The sequence below is a fragment of the Anastrepha obliqua genome, chromosome 1 (genome assembly GCF_027943255.1).
Source record: "Anastrepha obliqua isolate idAnaObli1 chromosome 1, idAnaObli1_1.0, whole genome shotgun sequence".
NCBI classification, from domain to species: Eukaryota; Metazoa; Arthropoda; class Insecta; order Diptera; family Tephritidae; genus Anastrepha; species Anastrepha obliqua.
This window is the reverse complement of record NC_072892.1, coordinates 66,140,694-66,156,478: the sequence shown is the minus strand read 5'-3', so window position 1 is coordinate 66,156,478 and position 15,785 is coordinate 66,140,694. Positions and strand designations below refer to the sequence as shown.

The 15,785-nt window shown below is 34.0% G+C and overlaps 1 protein-coding gene across 3 annotated transcripts in view; it reads left to right on the top strand.

Annotated features, from left to right (window-relative positions):
• The first annotated feature begins 2,098 nt into the window (after positions 1 to 2,098).
• The window catches only part of LOC129252274 (ras-like GTP-binding protein RhoL), a 48,307-nt gene continuing 34,620 nt past the window's right edge, over positions 2,099 to 15,785 (top strand). The window contains exon 1 of one of the 3 annotated variants that reach the window (XM_054890914.1): positions 2,099 to 2,594. The gene's annotated coding sequence lies outside the window, so the exon portion shown is untranslated. The other 2 variants (XM_054890915.1, XM_054890917.1) reach the window with 2 other exon arrangements.

Sequence of the window (15,785 nt, the reverse complement as noted above, 5' to 3'; positions counted from 1 at the left end):
CACGGGACACGTGGGTATCGCGGGTAACTAGATCTCTGACTCTATAGACAGAATGGTCTCTGAGGCCAACTTTCTTGGCCCGGTGCCCGTTCTGCCACTCCCTTCTGCAGCCATCAAAGCCACGGTTAGTAAACGGGTTACTCTAACCCACAAGCGAGCTTGGCAGGCTGAAAGAGGCTACAGATGGACAAAACTGATGTTACCTGTCAGAGGGGACTGTAGGAGGCTGGTCGGACTGATGACGAGCCACTTTATATGGCAAAGCATACGGATGCCCACCTTATCTCCGACAGTGCACTCTGCCCAGCATGTAAAGAGGAGGATGAGACGGCGGACCATCTGTACATCTACTCGGCATTCGCTCTTTTCAAGCTTGAGGTCTTTGGCACTGATGTGTTAAGAAGCGACCACCTTGGCTCCTTGGCAAGATCTACTCAGATTTATTCGGAGATCGGGTAGATTTAAAGAAAATTAAAAGGGTATCCAAGTGTAGTACAATATATACATATATATATATATATACATATAATTGGCGCGTATGCCCTTTTTGGGTGTTTGGCCGGGCTGCTCCTCCTATTTGTGGTGTGCGTCTTGATGTTGTTCCACAAATGGAGGGACCTACAATTTTAAGCCGACACCGAGCAGCAGATATTTTTATGAGGAACTTTTTCATGGCAGAAATACACTCGGAGGTTTTTTTCGTGTTTCAAGGAGATTCGAACCTACGTTCTCTCTGTGAATTCCTAATGACAGTCACGCACCAACTCATTCGGCTACAAGTAGTAGTATAGTAGTACAATAGACTTAATTAATGTCTGAGTGCAACACTTGCTAGTTTAAATAAAATAAAAAATATATAAATAAAAAAACTAAAAATACATAATAAAATAATTACAAACAAAAAAACAGTGCCGCTACACAGCACAGTACACATAACAGAAGTGAAACTTTCAAGGCAGACAAAGAAAGAGGGAGAGACCCGAGAGAAAATGAGAGAGATAGAGAGGAAAAGAATATATATCTAAATAAATTCATAACATTTACAGATAGACAAAATTTACAAAAAACGGAGAAGGGTCAACCGGTGTTGGTAAACGCCGGACACAAACCGTGGCAACAATGCGCACTACTCCGAGCGTTTATCACCCGTACAAACGCAGCGATTCCAAGACCGCAGCAACGCCGGAATGGATAGCACTTTATAGTACGCACAAGCACTAGCCAGGAAACGGAAATATAGCGCCAAAAAGTAGGCACCAAAAATATATTTCCTACAATTTTGCACCAACAAACAAGCGCCAAAAAGTAAGCAGTGTTATTTCTCACTAAAAATTAGCAACCACAAGGAAAAACTCGGGAAAAATAGCCTAAAGTGTATCTAAGATATATATACATAAGGTATAACTCTCTCTCTCCTTTTCCTCTACGTTATATCTTTCTTCTCTCTCCCGAAACGAAAATGCCCTAAACGTTGCATGACCTTGAAATTTTACTCTCCACTCTCCACTCTCCCTCGTCCATCGACGCCTAAGAAGTTTCACTTCAAAAACAATAAAAGTAAAATTGCATATTGCATTTCATTGCAAAATCTGCAGTTATCGTAGTTTGCGATTACTGCCAGTATACATGTGAAATGTCGTACAAGCCCACAAAAATATGCTACTATTTATGAAAAACCGTATGATGTTATAACAATGACAATGCTGAATAAATCAAAGAGGTTCACAGTTTGGCAATACCTCGCTTTTTGGAATCTATAAATCCTTAATGCAGCTTTTAAATATAACTTCTTTAACTGAGACTCTACACAGACTCATTGAAATTCTATACAAATAAAGCTGAATGTAAAACCTGTAACATTTTCTCTTAAACTTTTTTAAACTCTTCAGCTCACTACTAATGCCTCTTTATTGCCTGTCACATTCACACACACACATACATTGCTATCAGTTCCAGTCGACAATTTACGATCAACCGATTCTCCATACCTCCATGCCTTTGTTTGAGTGTGTATGCGTGTGCATTTGCGTAACCAACTGGGGCTCCAGGCCGCCACATTGACTAACATACCAAATCGCTGTTCATTCGAGTATTTGAGTACGTGGAGATCAGTTCAGTTTGGTTCGGTACGGTTTTATGAATTTCAACTTTGCGGCAAAACGACGTACAAACAACAACGAAAACAGAAACGAGCAAAAATCACTATAAAACAAGACGTGCGGGTGTAAAAAGTGTTCGATAAGAAACTACATTCACACAAGCATTCATGTGAACGATACAGCGGGGTGCGAATAAAACGAAAAGTGTTTGGCTAGTCGATTTGGTGCTAGTGTGAGTGCGCATGTTTTTAGTTTTCAAAGCAGCTGACGTGCAAAACATACATAAATAAGTAAAAAAAGAATTATCTAATAAATAAATAAAACAAATAAAATTTGTTAAAATTCAAGTGTTCGATAAGCCGTACGTACACCAAAGCAAATCAAAGTCAAGAAAAGAGTAAAGCAAATGCGAGCAGCCAATTGAGAGGAAGCGGCGGTCAGCAGCGAATAAAATTTATCGAAAATCGTACAAATTGAAACGTTGGAAAATATTGTGTACGTGTTACATAGAGCGGGTTGGTGTATTAAAAATTGTATTTGCTTTAGTTTTTTTTTATTATTGAATACGGTAGCTTATTATTTGAGTTTTGAATCAAGAGCGCACCTGTGTTGTTGTAAAAGCAATACAATACAACGAAATTTTGTAAGTTTGTTATAAATATTTATTTGATTTGCTTGTGATGTATATTTTTCTCGGGCGTACAAATGACGCAATGACCTTGCATGTTGTCATTACCGCTGCCATTGTAGCTGTGACTATCACTGTCACTGTCATTGTTTTTGGTTTTCTGTAATTACATATAAATAATTATTTTTCGGTTCGTATGGTTGAAGTTGGCTTAAATACAAATATTAAACTTAATTCTATAATTATTTACACTTTAATTACATGTACGAATAATAAAGTAGGGGGTAATGGGGTGAATGTTCCACATTCGAGTGTTTTTAATTTTTTATGCTTTTATTTAAATATGCGAACAATTACTTACAACTATTCTTTGAAATTATTGAGGTATAGTTCGAGCTGAGTGACAGTTGGAATAAAAACAAAAATTAAAAATAAAAATTAAAATTATGGTGCCAGATTTTTCTTATTTATTTTCGAGATATCGACATTCACAAACTTCATATACCTGTGGGCAAAAAGTAAGGTGAATTTATTTGTCAAACTTCGCGGGATTAAAATTTCGCTCTAGTTATTTTTTTCATGAGTTGGCAGCACTGTTAATAACATCTGGGCCAACTTTCATGTGAATGTCATTATCAGTAGTATATTTACGCTTGTGTTTACCAAACGACCAAGAGTGCATTTTTCGATTTTTACAATGTCTGATTTGATTGAGCAGAGAAGTGCCATCAAATTTTGTTTGCGGAATGAAATTTCGGCTGCGGAAACGTTTAGCATGTTGCAGAAGGCATTTGGTGATTCGACCATGTCGCAGAAAAATGTTTATAAGTGGTACAAAGACTTCAAAGAGGGTCGAGAACGTGTTGATGACTTGGAGCGCTCCGGACGACCATCGACGTCAACAGATGACCAACACGTCAATAAAGTGAAGGAGTTAGTGCTCAAAAATCGTCGGTTGACTGTTAAAGACCTTACCGATATGATCGGAATATCAGAAGAATCTGTGAAAACCATTTTGAAAGACCATTTGGGCCTACGAAAAGTCAAATCTCGTTTGGTACCGAAAACTCTCAATTTCTTGGAAAAAAGTCGTCGCGTTGATGTGTGTGAAACAATGCTTTCAGACTATCAGGACAAGCTCAAATGCATCATTACGGGAGATGAGACTTGGATTTATGCTTACGACCCTGAAATAACCGACCAATCAAGCGAATATCGTGCTAAAGGCGAGGCCAGGCCGAAAAGAGCACGTCAAAGTCATTGAAAAATAAAGGTCATGATGACAGTTTTTTTCGATTTTCGTGGTGTGGTGCACTATGAATTCCTTCCACCTATTATATTATTTGAGCGTTATGCGTCGTTTACGTGAAGCAATTCGTCTAAAAAGACCAGAATTATGGGCCAACAACTCTTGGTTTTTGCATCACGATAATGCGCCGTCTCACACTGCACTCGTTCTTCGTGACAATTTCGTCAAAAATTCCACGCATATCGTTCCGCAACCACCGTATTCGCCTGATTTGGCTCCGTATGACTTCTGGCTATTCCCAAAACTCAAGAGACCATTCCGGGGAACGCGTTTCGAGTTGATTGAGGAGATAAAAGCTAAATCGAAGAAAGTGCTGATGGCTATACCGGAAATTGACTATTTGGCATGTTTCGGGGATTGGAAAAATCGTTGGCATAAGTGTATTTCATCGAGAGGGGATTTTTTTGAAGGGGATGAAATTGATTTACAAGAATAAATAAAGATTTTCATTTTACAACCAAATTCACCTTACTTTTTTGCCCACAAGTATTAAAAGGTACACATACACTTACAAGTACTTGTTTATTATATATTTTTTAATACCAATTTTAACAAGTTTAGATAGTAAATTTTGTCGAATCTTCACTTTCTTGAATTTATTTTTTTTTTACTATTTTTTGTTTTATTATTTTCCTACTAGTGTAATCTAATTTTTTTTTTTGTTTTATATTTTTGTACCTGTCATCTGTTTTTTTTTCTTTTTTTTCTACTACTGTAATGTTTTTTTTTTTTTTGGTTATTATTTTTCTACTACTGTAATCTTATGTTTTTTTTATATTATTTTTCTGCTATTGTAATCTTAGTTTTTTAAATTATTTTTCTACTACTGTAATTTTTTTTTCTCCTCTATCTAATCAAATTCATTTCTAATCAAAGCGCGAGCTAACCCTGCTTATAGCTTCCACAATCTTTCTTTATTCTTCCAAATCTATTTCAACCTCTTCCAAGTAATCACCCACCAACAGAATAGATTCATGCCAAAGTTTTTTCTCGAAAGTGGGTTAAAATTTTAACTCCCCCTACAGCAACTCTCATTGAACGGCCAGAAGTTGTACGAACCTAATTCGGCCAATTGCGGGACTACAGAATTTTTTTAATAGGGGCGAGTCTATGTTGACAGACTGGTGCCGCCATCCCAATATGCCATGGGAAATCTCGTTAAATATTTGTTTCTTATTCAAAACCAAGTGGTAAAGTTACATGGTTAAGCAGCACGCCGAAATGATAAAACTTTTTTTAACCAATTTGAGGTTATGTTGATCTCTCGCAGAAGAACGTGAATTGGCCATGAAGATCATGAATTGGATCTTGTGGGTTCGCTGAAGTCGTAGATCTATGCCAATAAGCCGAATTCTCGAATCAGTGCTACCGTGCGATGCAGTTTTTTAAGTATGAGTAACTCTTTTCGATATTTCGCTTAATCTTCCATATATATAAGTCCAAAAATCCAAAAAAAGAAATAATTCAGTGACAAATATAATTTGCTTAACTCTTCGTTGGGCACCTTTTTTAAAACCTCCTGTTGGGCACTCGGGTCTGGCCATACCCTTATGTACTGTATGCATTTGTATGGGAATATGGGGCAAATGCGCCACATTTATAATTAATTTTTAAATATCACAGGTATATAAGTATATTTTTAATTTCTTACCTTTTTCATTGGTTTTGGCATGCATTGAGCTACCTAAAGAATCAAAATTAATCGCTGAAAATATTTTGGTTTGTGAAAAACGTATTTTTTTGGGGTTGCTCGTTATTTTGACTCATTTCGAAGAAGGTATAAGATAAAATAGTTCATTGCAATGTAATTTATGGTAAAATATGAAATGATATTTATTTATTTATATTTACGACTTGTCCTGTCCGCAGGTCATTATTAAAAGGTTATATCCAAAACACGATAGAAAATTAAATTTCAGGAAGCTACTTAGAAGCTCAAGTCGTTAGCGATAATTAGAAGTATGTTAAATTCCAGTCCAACCAGACACCCAACGGAGGGTTAAGGGACAGTTAGATGCCATATCGCAATAATTTGCCCATCCGGTTTTGTTTATCATGGGCTCGATGTCTAACTTTGAGACGCAGTATCGACTCACTGAAAAAGTGTTTTCTAATAGCATTCACCGGTAGATAATATCAAAACTCCTGGTGCATTTTGGCATAAAAACAAATTCTCATAAAACACACTTGCTATTCGGGGCGACATAAAACTGCAAGGCTCTTCATTTTTGGGACAACATCAAGACAGAAATGGCATATTGGAGAAGATGATCCATTGAAACACCTCACGAAGGATATGTACGCCAATTATGCGAATGCATTTAGACAAGGTGGCGTAAAATTAGTCACCCCATTAGAGGGCGTATAAATTTTGCAACTGACTTCTTACGTCAATCGTATTTGATGCCTGTAAACTGGACAGCTGCAGTTTGCAAACAGACAAGCAATTTCCATCACTCAAAATTTTTTTTTTGCAATTAGTAAACAAGTTATTCAAAAACAAAATTGGATGATACATACAAATACTGTTATTTTGATCAGTTTTGACTACTTTTTTTTTAGTTTTCTTAATTTTTAATGAAAAAACCTAAATTTGAGTAAAAACATCATGTCGACACCACAAATTGGAGCAGAAGCTCGACAAATTTTAATCAAAATTTCAAAGTTTTTAATCAGAATTAAAAACAAATTTGGCTACGTAGTTTTATATCCCATTAAATTTTAATATAATAAATCAGGTGGCTTGAAATTCTCGATGAATAATTTTTTCCATGAATGTGTTGTACATTTTCCGCACAAAACAAGAGCGCGAAATGAAACTTATACTCTACCAACACACTTTCAGTTTAAATTAGGATTTTAAAGTGAAATTAAAAATTCTAATTTGGGAATTAGCGAATCTGTTTATCTATAGGAAAATTAGGAATTAGGGAAATTTGTTGTGTAAATCTGATAATTAAAAAAATTCTATTAAATCAATTATCAGTTTTTGCGGTGTCAAATATGAATTAACTAATAATTAGTAATTATTGTAAAGTATAAAAACAATATTAGTTACTGGAACGTGCTTATTAACGTTTGTTCTGAGGTGTCTCAGCAAATTGTGTAAAAACGCAATTGAGCAATATCTGAAAACGTGTTGAAAATAAAGGAATAAAGCGCAAATTCAACTTATTTCATGTATATACATACATATGTACATATGTGATTACATATACCTGTGTGTAGACATGTACTTATGAACACTCGTACATAAAATGTACGTGGATGCCCCACAGCCACATTTTGTTCAGAACTGATTTCTTATCTGCAAATGCGTACCAGGCTGGACGGGAATGGATTTTTTCTAACGCTAGGAAGGGAACCAAATCGGAGTTTTGCTAAAAATAAGCTATAGAGCCTATAAAGATATAGATAAAGGTAAAGATAAAGATAAAGATAAAGATAAAGATAAAGATAAAGATAAAGATAAAGATAAAGATAAAGATAAAGATAAAGATAAAGATAAAGATAAAGATAAAGATAAAGATAAAGATAAAGATAAAGATAAAGATAAAGATAAAGATAAAGATAAAGATAAAGATAAAGATAAAGATAAAGATAAAGATAAAGATAAAGATAAAGATAAAGATAAAGATAAAGATAAAGATAAAGATAAAGATAAAGATAAAGATAAAGATAAAGATAAAGATAAAGATAAAGATAAAGATAAAGATAAAGATAAAGATAAAGATAAAGATAAAGATAAAGATAAAGATAAAGATAAAGATAAAGATAAAGATAAAGATAAAGATAAAGATAAAGATAAAGATAAAGATAAAGATAAAGATAAAGATAAAGATAAAGATAAAGATAAAGATAAAGATAAAGATAAAGATAAAGATAAAGATAAAGATAAAGATAAAGATAAAGATAAAGATAAAGATAAAGATAAAGATAAAGATAAAGATAAAGATAAAGATAAAGATAAAGATAAAGATAAAGATAAAGATAAAGATAAAGATAAAGATAAAGATAAAGATAAAGATAAAGATAAAGATAAAGATAAAGATAAAGACAAAGACAAAGATAAAGATAAAGATAGGACAATATATGACGAGATAAGAAAACTTAGTAAATAAATAATTGGTGCGTACACTTCTATTAGGTGTTTGGTCGAGCTCATCCTCCTATTTGCGGCGTGCGTTTTCATGTTGTTCCCCAAATGGAGCGACCTACAGTTTTAACTCGAGTCCGAACAGAATTTTTTTTATGAGGAGCTTGTTTTCATGGCAGAATATACTCGAAGGTTTATCATTGCCTGCCGAGGGGCGACCGCTATTAGAAAAAGCTTTTTCAATTATAAAATCTCTGTTATGCCAGGTGGTCTCCTTTGGTTCCTCATAGCTTAAATTCCATCTAGGTTAAATCTGGGCGTTACATTCACACAAACTGTGTTGAGAGGTCTAATCATCCTCCAGACATTTGCGGTATGCTGTCTCAAAAGACAGACGCATCTAGTAAAGCACGCTGCCGAATAATCTTAAGTTGGCACTACACAAATTACTTAAATCATTTCTTCTGTAGCGGTGCTCAAAAATCTATTAACGTACATTTAATATTTATTATCATATAAAATTAAGTGGCAACTCTGTCAAAATTCATCAGTCTGACAAATAGTTGTAAATATTTTCCTTAGCGTACGTATAAATATTTTAGAACTATAACTTAGATCTTCAATCACGTAATAAATTAAAAGGTGGCAACCCTGTCAAAGCATAGTTTTTATTAAAAAATTAATTTGTATGCCCATGTTAAAGTATTCAAAAGGCTATTAACGTACATTCAATATTTATTTCCATTTAAAATTAGGTGGCAACTCTGTCACAAAATGTCAAATTTTTCTTAGCATTTCAACTAAGAGCTCTTAACTCTACACCCATTTAATAAATTAAAAGATGGCAACTCTGCCAAATAAGAGTTTTTAATACATAATAAAATTGTCTATCCATATTAAACTATTCAAAAAACTATTAACGTACTTTTAATATGTATTCATTTCAATCTCTGTCAAATTTTCCCACCCTGAAAAATAGTTCTTAATAATTCTCTTTGTGCACGTATACATATTCTAAAATTATAACTTAGTTCTTCAATCATTTAATAAATTATGAGATGGCAACTCTGCCACAGAATGGATTTTCGTACAAAATTAAATTGTATATCCCTATTAAAGCTTTTTAGTTTAGCTCGATGTTGCTAATAGACACTTCGCAGACAAACCAATCCTAGTGCCACCTTCAACAGACATTAATCAGTTCGGAACCAGGGTTCTCCGCTGCAGCACCACACCTCACTTTGACATTAAATATAATAAGTGACTTTTTCATCCTTTAACAGGTGGTTTAACGAGCAGCAACTCGTCCATAAACCGATAATGAAACTAACTGGCTAAGCAACACGAAAAAAAGACCCGCCACACAATCCGTGAACCGCTGGTCGGTACCAACCGACACATCTACATGAATATGCGTACAAACATATATACAGGCATGCATACATATTTTATTTTCCGCCATAAAAAAGAAAGGAAACCAAATAAAATACAACCGTATAAAAACTAAGTGACGGGGCATAGGAATAAAGATAAACGCACGCACATGTAGATAATCGCACCATATGAGATTTCAACCGGCACAACAACAATAATAATTACAATAAAACAATACCGAAGCAATACCGAAGCAATAACAACAATATTAATTAAGTCAACCACGATTGCAACAACAACGCGCATCGATATTAAAATAGAAAACCATCCCACCAGCTTGTCTCATTTTCACTTATCTCAGTGTGTTGTTGTTTTCGTTTTTTCATTTATTATTTTTTTTTTTTTGCTTTGGCTACTAAGTATTATATGGTATTTAAGGCTTATTGGCTATTTGTATCGAACTCACGTCGCAAATGCGTCGTTTCTGGAATTTCAAAAGGTTTTTCTAGTTGAGCATTCATCTGTTCACTTGAGCATATAAGTACATGCATGTGCGTATGTATGTGTGAGTATATTGGTATTAACCAATTTAGCTACTTCTGGATTGTTGATGTGAAGACGTCAAAAGCGAAACAGCACAAAGGCGTTTAGCCTTTAATGTACAGTCAAGCAGTGGGTGTATTTAACTATTATGGGACTAGTATGGAACTAGTTCAAGACTAGTGTATTTAGTTATTATGGGACTAGTATGGAACTACTTTAAAATTAGTGTATTTGAATATTATGGGGTTAGTTGAAAACTAGTATTTTTAATTATTATGGAACTAGTATAGAAAAGGCCTAGTATGCAACTAGTTCAGAAGTAGTGTTTTTAACTATTATGGGACTAATAGAGAACTAGTTCAGAAGTAGTACATTTAACTGTTATGGGACTAGTATAGAATGGGACTAGTATGAAACTAGTTCAGAACTAGTGTTTTTAATTATTATGGGATTCGTATGAAATGGGACTGGTAAAGAACTAGTTTAGAACTGGTTGATTTAATTATTATGGGACTAGTGTGGAACTAGTTCAGAATTAATTATTCTATTTTCTTTTGTAATAGTGTCCATAATCGTTCCTGTTCAATTCGCTTCTGTTCAGTACCAGCCTCTGCGTAGCCTTACAAGTGACTTAAGTTCTATAGCTCAACAAGCGCTGACGCTGCTTTCACAATATCCAAAGCGTAAAATATTCGTCTAGTTCTGGTTCTAGGTTCGATTATTCGTAAGAGTGGAAAGTTTGTCGAGCCTTTAAACCAGTTCGGATGCACTCACATTTTGGCTCGCCATATAATGAGGTTATCACAATTTTTTATGCTGGGTAGAGAGATGAGTGTTTTCGGACTTTATTGGGAGTCGAACAGGTATATGGAAGTGTGTGCATTTTGTGTCACATTATTGTTATTGTATAAGTGAATTTGTTGTGTGAATGCCGCGTTGCTGCCGGAACCACCGCCGCCGCCACCAACTGCTTGTGTACGAGTTTTTCACCCTATTTTGCATAATTTACGTTGGAGATAAAACTGGTTTGGTGGCTATATAACTCATTAGTATTTTTTTAGCATTGCTGATGTTTTATTTTAAATAATCAACAGGTTGACTGAGCATTTAATGTGCGACAAAATGTTATCACAACGAAGACTAGTTTTAACGAAGAAACGCAGCATTGGATCTAATATGAAATTAGTTTTTATTTTGAAACTTTTATTCCTGCATCTCTTATTATGTGATTTGTCGATTTCGCCCGAAACTAAGGTTGTTGCTTTTCTTATTTTCGAAATAAATCTATGTAGTTATTTACCGCCATAGATCAGCCAACAGATCAATGCTTCGTATTGTGGGAAATTGTTTAAAAAATTCAATGAGCACTGACTCGACATTCACTGTCTCTTTATAGAATTCAAAAAAGCCTTTGGCAGCTTCAACAGAAAAATGCTACCTTAAATTCTACGTTGGCAAGGTATCCTTAAGCTCTCCTCACTAGTAACGATAACAGGAGCAATATTTAAGATGATGGTACAAGGCAAAATCTCTGACCCTTTCGACGCTTCCACGGCTGTCAAGCCAGGTGGCACAATGTCTGCGGTAATTTTTAACTTAGTTTTGAACTTTGTTACCAACGGCGTCGACCTCGGTTGTAACGAGTTCTGCTTACAGCAGGGCAATATCAAAAGAGGTGTTCTAATGTACCAATTTCTTCTTCGCATAAGTTACACACGTCATTCTGGACCAATCCCATTTTAGTTGTATGATATGGACAGAGACAACGTCCCGTCAGTACTTCAACTATATTTTACATTCCTTCCTTGGAAGTGATAAAATAAAGTTGGTTGTTTTTGTATTGCAAGCTCGTAGGATTATTTACGCAAACACTGTGGGAGGTCGAAGCTTCCCATATATTATATTTATTTAATTTTATAGTAAAATGTTATTAAAAAATTTGTTTAAAATTTGTGTCTTTGTAGATTGAGTTTGAAAAGCGTACTTAATCCGCATCCATTTGGAAACCATGAGGTCCTCAATGATTTTATGCATGCTGATGGTCTATGGTCTGACTATTTTCAACATTAAAAGCTTTTTATTGATTTTCTCGGAGTACGGTTTTCGAACTCACCGATTCACCTTCAGCTCGGTCATTGTTTACTTATTTACCAAGATCTTTTGAGCATAAATCGAACTGAGCGGGCGAACAATTTACCTCTATCCCATTCTCTCTCTCTTTACCACATTATTTATGCGTAAACACATACACACACTCAATTAATTTCATAATAATCATCAGCGCAATTTCAGTAAAGAAAAAAGTCCACTCATCCCATAAAAACATCGGTGGTTTTCACTGGAATCTGTTGCAACAAAGAATAATTTTCCATTGTGGTATATAATTTTTCAAATAAATGCCGAGAGTTAATATCATCTGTTGCACTCAATATTCAACACACCCAACACTACATATGTACATACTACATACCTACATGTTGCGGATTTGCGTATTATTCATTACGAACTGTTGATTAATTAATTACACTTCGAAAGTTTAGATTTTGTTTATAAGAAGAAACACAGCCGTCAGGTCTGAAAATATATTTTGGTTTATGTATTTCCTCAAATATATTTTTAAGTATGCATCAGTTAAATGTAGATATCTTTATTGGGGTTTCGCAAGAGTAGGTCAGCAAATTTGTTTGCTGTTATTTACGAACAAAAAAAAAAAACAAAAAAAAAGATACACAAATGCTACAAAGAGTAAATTTTATGTATTTTAGGAATAACCAAAGATTATATCGACTAACGTAATCAGAATATTGTAAAAATATGTACTTCGAAGGTGATTTACGAGCTCATCCATTAGAGTCAAACCACGTCAAGTGAGCCCCGAATTTTCCATCAAATTCCCGATTTTAAAATCAAATGCAGTTTTGGATAGGGAATTTGTCACATAATAATTGCTGTGAATATTTTTTTTTTATTTCAATTTTTGTTTATGTTATTAACAATTGATTTTTTTTGCATGATATTCTTGTAAAATCAATATCTCAGAAACTACAATTGATAATTTGATGAAATTTATTTCGGTTACCGAAAAATGTTTACTCTACCGATTTAACGTTCAAAGACTGTGTATTTGTTGAAACAATAAATTTTAACAATAATTTTTATGAAAAATCGCAATTATTTTTGCGTTCTTCACGCTCTAAATGGACAATATTACAGTCAGATTAAGCGCACAATGCTCACCTTTAATAATCTGTAAAAAAAACTTTGTTCATCCAATCCGTTCTGAAGATATCGAATTTTTTGTCAGTCGATGCACTACGTACGAAAACGAACTTGCATGAATTTTATCATTTGTATTTTTTTTTCTCACGTAAAGCAGTCCTTATATTCTCCACAAATGCTGAATTGAATTTTTTTTTTCTTGTTGAATATTTACTCTCGTGGTATTTTTTTTTTCGTTGATGATTTCTACTATTATCTCTTTGACATTCATATCACTTAATTTTGAAAAACGTCGTTTTTTAATTGGCGGTTCACCAAGTTCCTGTAAAATATTGTTCGCCTTTTCTAATTTTAGGTTATTCTGAATTTCCTGGTTTTCAAAATTAGCTTCACTTCTGCATCAGAAGAAACTTCAGACTCATCGTTTTCTGCTCCTTGGTCAACACTAGAAAAAATTAATCAAAATTTTCTGTCACAAATTTTGAGAACTTATTGACTTTATTTGCCTAAATAATAACTATTCAATGCACAATATATGTATATAAATATCAAGATTATACCCACTGTGGACTTGGACGTATATACGCTGCACTTTCAGTAACACTTCCATCTATATGTATCTTCATACGACATGATTTGCAAATGTATTTACCGATATATTGTTTGAATTTTACATCCCTGTGAGCGGTTATTTGGAATAAATTATGACGTACGCAATTATGACCTTTTCCCCCAACGGATTGCAACACTCATCAGGTCGAACCATTTTCATAAAAAATATATAATAATTTTTTTCTAACCTCAAAGCATAGACAACATACTAGGAATCACAGCACATTGACACTAGAAGTTGCGGCGACTGTACGACTCTGCAAAGCCATGTTCATGCAAGTTCGTTTTCGTACGTAGTGCCTCGAGTGACAAAACATTCGATATCTTCAGAACGGATTGGATGAACAAAGTTTTTTTTACAGATTATTAAAGGTGAGCATTGTGCGCTTAATCTGACTGTAATATTGTCCATTTAGAGCGTGAAGAACGCAAAAATAATTGCGATTTTTCATAAAAATTATTGTTAAAATTTATTGTTTCAACAAATACACAGTCTTTGAATGTTCAATCGGTAGAGTAAACATTTTTCGGTAACCGAAATAAATTTCATCAAATTATCAATTGTAGTTTCTGAGATATTGATTTTACAAAAATATCATGCAAAAAAATTCAATTGTAAATAACATAAACAAAAATTGCAATAAAAAAAAAATATTCACAGCAATTATTATGTGACAAATTCCCTATCCAAAAATGCATTTGATTTAAAATCGGGAATTTGATGGAAAATTCGGGGCCCACTTGACGTGGTTTGACTCATTAGCCAAAAAAATGTTGGACTTCGAGACAAGAGCGGACGAAAAAATGGCAAATTTAGAACGTGTAGAATGAAAATATTCTAAATAAATAATTTAATATTATATTTAAATATTTTGGGTTTGCAGAAAAATTCAAGTTATTCATGAGTTGTATTAGCCCAACTCTGGATTCGCGCAAGTAAGTGTGGGCAGGGTGTTTTTAAGAGAGTGAAAATTTAAAAGAAAGAGATTATCCAACCTATGAAATTTAATACCTTATTTATACCTCATACCTTAGCGGGTACGAAGGTATTTAAAATGGTATTTTATGATTATTGTTTAAAAATGATTTCATGCATATCTATGCCCTCTCTTTCTCTCTTTTCTAACCCGCCAGGTTTTTTAAGTCTCTTCTGCGGTATGATGGCTTCGACGACCTTAATTGCTTCTATTTGCACTTTTCTGAATCATCTGGATGAGTGTTTTCTATACTACATTTGAAAAAAAGAGCGTTGATCATGATCCGACGCATGATCAATCACTGCTGCACCACGCTAGCCTGGGTTTTTAAGACTTTTCTGCGGAATGGTGCTTTCAATGAAATTAATTCCTTCTTATTTCGAAATAAAAGATCGATGAATCAGCCAACTTGCCAAAGGCACGAAACAATGACTTGATGTTTTTAATTGTAAATTGGTTATAATTTCAAGGTGACTGCTTTAACAGATAAAATGGCAATTTAGCTTGGTTAGCAGACTGCTGGGTTCATAATTTTTCGCTGTAAGGCGAGGTATCACTCCAAAAAGGTATATCTTACCTTAGTAGTGAACAATTCAAAGACGATACCTTTTTTTATTTTTTTATTTTTTATTTTTTTATATCATCTGTGATGTTTGTCAAGTAGAAAGATGTACTATTTTAGACGATAGAATTATTGAAACTTACTCTGAAAATGGTCGATCTCTAAGAAATACATATCGCAAAGTTCGAAATTTGTATGGTGGAAAAAATCATCCGAATGAGTTGACAATTCAAAGGTTGGTGAAAAAATTTCAAGAAACTGATTCTGTCGAGGATACAAAAAGGATTGGCGGGCCAAAAACTGAACGTTCTGTTGAGAATATTATCACTGTCTTTGCAGTATCCATTGGATCATTGTCCTGCATAA